Source organism: Pavona decussata, unplaced genomic scaffold (genome assembly GCF_977016875.1).
Source record: "Pavona decussata unplaced genomic scaffold, jaPavDecu1.1 SCAFFOLD_28, whole genome shotgun sequence".
In the NCBI taxonomy this organism is placed as follows: Eukaryota; Metazoa; Cnidaria; class Anthozoa; order Scleractinia; family Agariciidae; genus Pavona; species Pavona decussata.
The window spans coordinates 2048587-2054983 of NW_028145451.1; positions in this window are offsets into that span (position 1 = coordinate 2048587).

Here is a 6397-nt window from a genome sequence, read left to right on the forward strand (position 1 = left end):
AGCTATTGTTTTGCTAATCATTTTAGCCATATGAGAGCCTTTTCAACGCCTGACTATACTCAAGGGAAATTTAAAATTTAAAGACTTGTCACTAAGCAACCCCACCCAGATTTTAATCTTCGCCGTTACCAAGTAATTAAGAAAATATTTCTTCCGGGGAAAACGTGATGTAAAGTTATACTTCGTATGAGTAGAGGTTTACTGAAAATCTTCAGTCACTTTGCCTTGACAATGATGCAGTACTAGTATCATGGAAACGTCGGATAGCATTAGTTTGAAGTCATACTTTAGTCAATAAATCAAACATTATGAGACTAGAGTGGTTGTATAAGCATAATATTGTCTGTGTACACTCTATCTTTTTTATAAGAACCTTTTTTATCAGAACGTCGAGGCTGAGGTTAACCAAAATTTTAAGAACGTATTAAGAACATTTCTTAGGCTGAGAGTCGATTAAAAACGTTTACATTAGTGTCGATAGTCGATTCACAAAGTTAGTTAATACGAGCCAAAAGCATTGGAGGCGAAGCAGTTAAGGCGATTCCTTTGAGGAAAAAACAAACAGTGCTATTGATGGGGAGTCTGTAAGAGTCAGGCAACTGGAAAACTGTTTAAACTTTAACTGATATATAACTTAAAATTTTGTTGAAGACTGATATTTGTACCAGTTTTACATGTAATCCATCGTACGGAAAAGGATGGCGCTTGTGCATTTTACCACAATACCTTGCGAGTCTCACACAGCCCACAGCCAATACCTAGGCAAATAGAAAGGCATATTGTTTGCTAAATTCGTCCCTGTACTAACAACATTGTGTGTACTAAGCGTTGTTATGACCGTTTTAAGGTTTTCGTTCGCTAAGAATTATGGGTAAATGTATCAGTCGCCATCTTTTTCTGTAAGGTGGATTGCAACTAACAAAACAGTTGAGAATGATGTATTATTCCAGAAAGTGACACAGGCATAGTCGGAGAAAAGAAATCCGAGTGCTCCTATCAGGAGTCGAACCTAAGACCTTCCGATTACTAGTTCGGATGCTCTCCAGGCTACCACTGAGCTACAGGAGACTCGTGGGAGCTAGGGCCATTTAACTAGGTTCATGGGAGAAACATCCTGCATACTGCTAGGATTTAAATGTCGAACGTGTGGTATATGAAGTAAATGTGATGGTTTCCAGCCTTGTGAATGAATGAGAATCAGATGTATTATTCTAGAAAATGACACAGGCAGGTTTTACTTCATAAAACAAAAAAGTCCCTTCTTTTTCTTCCCAAAGTTGACTAGTCTTTTATTATATCTTTCCAGGAATCAATTTACGTTTAATTTTAAAAGAATCAATTTGCGTCAGTAAAGAATCAAGTTTTATTCAAAAGAAAAAAGTTGTTGCGTCAGTAAAGAATCAAGTTTTATTCAAAAGAAAAAAGTTGTTGTAAAGTCGTTAATGATCTCCATCGTACACCGCTCAGGTTTTCTCTGAGTGTTGACACCGTGACGTCATGAATCAAATAAGTCAGGGGACCGGACATCAGTAATGTACGAGAAGACATTGTGAATTAAAGAAAAGCCATTCATCACATTTTAAGGGTTGGTTTAGGGTAGAACAAAATTCTTCGTGCAAAGGAAAGAGTTGAAGTGTAATGTTAACTTTAAAAACGAGAAAAGCTAAACCGAAATCTCTCGAGAGTGAAATATATATACGAGGTTCTATAGAGGACGGCGAGCAGAAGATAATTAACCTGCCAACGCTCAGCGCTCTTAAAGTGGTTGATGAAATTGAATTTTGTCTGTTCGCTCTGGAATATCGTATCACCGGCGAACTTTTGAAATCTTTCTCTTTTTAAAGGAAACAGTACACTTCTTGGGTAGAAAACATGAGTACTTTTTATCTAGAAAATACTGAATTAATTGGCAAAATATTTCATATGTTAATTGTTGACAAAGATTTGGGATTCATTGTCACATTGTCAGAATACTAGAACCACTCATTTTTGGGTTTTCACAATGGAACAAAGAAACGACACTATTTACTAATTTAAAACCAGGAAAGGTTGTTATTACTGTTTGCAGAGGTAAGTAAGAATTGCGACTTTGAATCTTTTAGCGTATACAGGATTCGCAAGTGCTCCGTTTTACGCAAAATGTCTACAAGCGCGGAGGAAAGCTTGAACCAAAAAGAAGTTATTTTTAACCTACGCTCCTACGCTCCTACGTTCATAAAATAAAAATAGGACTAAATTCATTAAGGTAAAGCTAGGCAATATATTTTACGATAACAAGCATGTTTGTTTTACCATGAAATTGAACTACAGGCCTTAATTCATTATTGCTTATAACAAATTAGTAGAACGTGTGTATAAGTTTATAGCAGGGGGTGTGAATATAACAAACAATGGCTTTTGAGGAAAAGGAATCCAATTTTGACAAGTTTCTCGAAGAAAGCAGTGCTTCCCGTCCTAAAACCATTTTCATCGCAAACTCTGTCCTCAATGTGCCTTTGATGCTAACATCCATCATTGGTAACTCGTTGGTATTTGCCGCAATATTACGAACTCCATCGCTTCGTTCACCTTCCTTCATTTACCTTGCAGGTCTTGCCATGTCAGACCTTCTTGTTGGTTTAATTGCTCAACCACTGTTTATTGCGAATGAAATGAATACAACTCTAAGAACTTCTTTGCTACCTGATCTGGGCCATGTGACGGCGTTTTTTTCATGTGGGGTTTCCCTCTGTATTCTGTCAGTTATCAGTGTGGATAGATTTATGGCGCTCCACTATCACATGCGATATCCCGCCTTGGTAACAATTCCTCGTGCTGTGTACGCGTTAGTGTTGATTTGGCTCACAAACGCACTTATTTCAAGCCTCTACTTTTGGTATTCCTCAGTGTCTTATCTTGTCACGGCCGCTGGTGTTGGTGTGTGCGTTTTAATTTCTACATTTTCCTACATCAGAATTTATCAAATTGTTCGTCGACATCAGCTTCAGATTCATTATCAACAACAGGAAATTCAACTCTCTTCCAACGCTGGCAGCAATTTAAACTTAACTCGATTGAAAAGAACTGCCATGAACACGTTTGTTTTTTATATTTTCGTACTTCTTTGTTACATGCCGAAGTTTGTTTCACTAATTCTTAAAAGTGCTTATCCTCACAAATGGAAATATGCTTGGACTTTTGCAAACACTATTTTGTTTTTAAATTCCTCTCTGAATCCTATGTTGTTTTGTTGGCGAATTCGTGAGCTACTGACGGCTGTTTTAAAGATAGTGCAGAAAATATTTCAAAGACAAGCGGTGAAAGGAAACTAGAGCATTTTTCGCGTTATTAAACGATGCAAGCTTAATGCGGCACAAAGTGAAAGCACGTTTTTAAGAATAATAATGTCTGTAGCCAAAAATACGCCACACTGACAAGCAACACGTTTTAGTGAATTATTTCAAGCATACGTTGAGAATCGAACGTTCGCTTGATAAAATGTTATTGGGTTAAGCTGTCAGAAGTCGAGAAAATGGAAAAACAGTAGCAGGGAAACGAAAACACTTTACTGACCGTCTTACCACTTCCATGGGAAGTCACGCAAAGACAACGTCCTGCGCATGCCATACGGTCCGTGCGTCTGAAATTTAAATTAACCAATCAGAGGTCAGCAACGGGTCAAAACCAACGCCACTGACGTCTTGCGCTCCGCTCTTGATGATTGATTGTACCAAACAAGAGAAATTACATGAAGTCTAAACTTAAAGCGCAGGGAAATGTTTAGCAAAGTGCGAACTATTTATTTCATGTAGTCGACAATCGACACTGAATTGTTATTTTGGAGGGAAAGGTATAGGATGACGTTTGAAAACCAGTTTTGACTATTGTTGGACGATGTTGCACCGTGTTGTACGAGGTTGCCAGACTCAAGGGCCTGGGACGGAAATAAGTAAGATTTGAAGTGCCCAATAAATCATCGCCGTGGATTCAGCTACCCGGTAAAGTCAGCTTAGTGGGCATGCGTGCGTTCAACAATGTTGAACACGGTGGCCAAACGAATGCAACATTGTTGTTTACACCAGAGAACAGAAGAAATGTTCGATCATGCTGAGACGATGTTTGATGGAAATCAAACTTTGTTCAACTTCATGCAACATGGTGCAACACGGTGGCCAAACGAGTGCAAAATGTAGATGTGGCCCAGTTTCTGTAATCAGCTTTGTATTTTGGAATCTTTAGCTTCGATATATTATCGCGAACTAAAACGGGGAAGCAACTTTCAATGTTACGACTATCAAGCCACCTCCACTGCGACTCGCGCTCTGGTCACATGAAACAGCCCAATCAACATCGCGCTGGTAATAATGACCTGTTACCCTTCGACATCGTTATTTCTGCAATGTTAATGATAGGAAACAGTGTTATTGTTAGGTGTCAAGTGACCATCAATTTTGGTGCACGAAGTCTAAACTCTGCCTGCATTGTTTTGCTGTCGCGAGATTTTTACGGATTGAACTCGTCCTTTAGAGGCAAAGCAACCTTTATGTCGCCGAGACTCGTAGTCTCCGCGCGAGGAAACTGGCACCAGCTGGTGCCTACTATTGTTACTGCGCATACGTTCTGCTCATCTCGTGATACTCGGGTTTCCTACGGGTGGTGGTTACTAATACAAGGATATTTTTGCGCGGTTTAAGACTTTTCGAGGAAAGCAGAATTTAGCAAGTGCTTTTGGTATCCAAAAGGAAAATTAGGGGTAACCATGCATTTTTCAGAGATAATAAAGCTTCAATTTGGAAAAAAAAAACGCCATGCTTTCCTTTGTATTTTACTGCTTTTCAGAATAATTGTTGCTTAATTATCTTTTAAAAATGCGTGGTTACCCCCAATTTTCTATTTGAATCCCAATAGCCATTACTAAGATCTGCTTTTCCCGAATAGTCATAAACCGTGCAAAAATACTTCGGTATTAGTAGGCACCGTCCCTAAGAGGATACCTTGCTCACCTGCATAACAGATAGTATATGTATTCGCATCAGAGGCCGAGTAGAATTAAGGATTAATTTTCAAGCGCATTTTAAAAGTTTCCCGAATTGCACGACGAGGGCAATTTGCGAAGACGTTGAAAATACAAGTGAAAATTAATTTTTAATCTACTGGTATTAAAGCGCAATGATTCCTCGTAGATTAAAACAAAGTCAAGTTTAAGTTTAAAGTGCTACCATGATCAAATTTTTACCCCTTGAATTTTAAGGTTTATCACATAGAATTGTAGGAAAGATTAAAAACGCCGTTTTCCGTTTCTAAATATCTGCATTGGTTCCGGAGATATTTAAGTTTGAAAAATGTGTAAAATATCTAAATGATAGGACTGATGACGTCAGTCTCAACTCAATATAACATCAAGTATATAAATAGAGCTATCTCAGTCAATTTACAGCAGAGACCATTGAAACCTGGCAGGCTAATAGTTCTAAAGGCAATACACCTACGGCTATAAAAAATTCGGTTCCCATGGCAACTCACTCTTTTCCAGTACCCTTCCTGATTTCAATATTTTAGTGATTTTCAGCTTGAAAAACATTTAAAAAGGCTACAAACTCGACCTCGATATTTATACGCTTGCTGGATCATGCAGATGAGGCAACATTGGCAAATATCAAAATAGAACGCCAAAGGTGGCGAGCAAAGCCTTAAGTATCAGGGAGGACTGGAACCCAGTATGTTGCCATGGTAACAAAACTGATAAGCTCATATTATGAAGTGCACCTGGAAAAATGTAACTGCAAAGAATCAAGCATTTCTGATACAAATTGGCTGAGATATCTTTTTTCATAATATTTGATCAAAATTCTGTTGAGTTTGTGATGTCATCACTTGCCTAATTTGAATATTTTAAAAACTTGAATATCTCTGGAACAAAAAGAGATATTTGAAAATAGTAAACAGCATTCTTCACGTACAGACTACTTGTTTATGTTTTAAAATGGCTCAGATTAGAAAGACGCGAATTTCGTCATAGTAGCACTTTAACAATGCCAGCTTACTTGGTGGTGTCAGTTGAGTGTTGAAAGGTTGTACTTTGGTTTTGATTTACACTATGTGACTGGCTACAAATTCGTCTAACACTTTCTCAGCTAATTAACTAAGTATAACGTAATACAATCAAATTCACGGGTTATGGTTTAATACTAATTAAATTGGAACGACCTCACTGAATAAACCTCGTGACTTGCGTTTTGTAGTTAAAAAGTGGAAAGGTAGGAAACAACACACTCTATTTTAATCTGCGTAAACTTTAATTAAATCGAGGTCAAGTTTAAATTTAAAACCGGACCAACGAGGTTTAAAGTTTCAAAAAAATGCGCTTGAATTGAAGAAACCGTCTCATGCAGTTTTTGTGTTTGTTTGGTTTTAATAC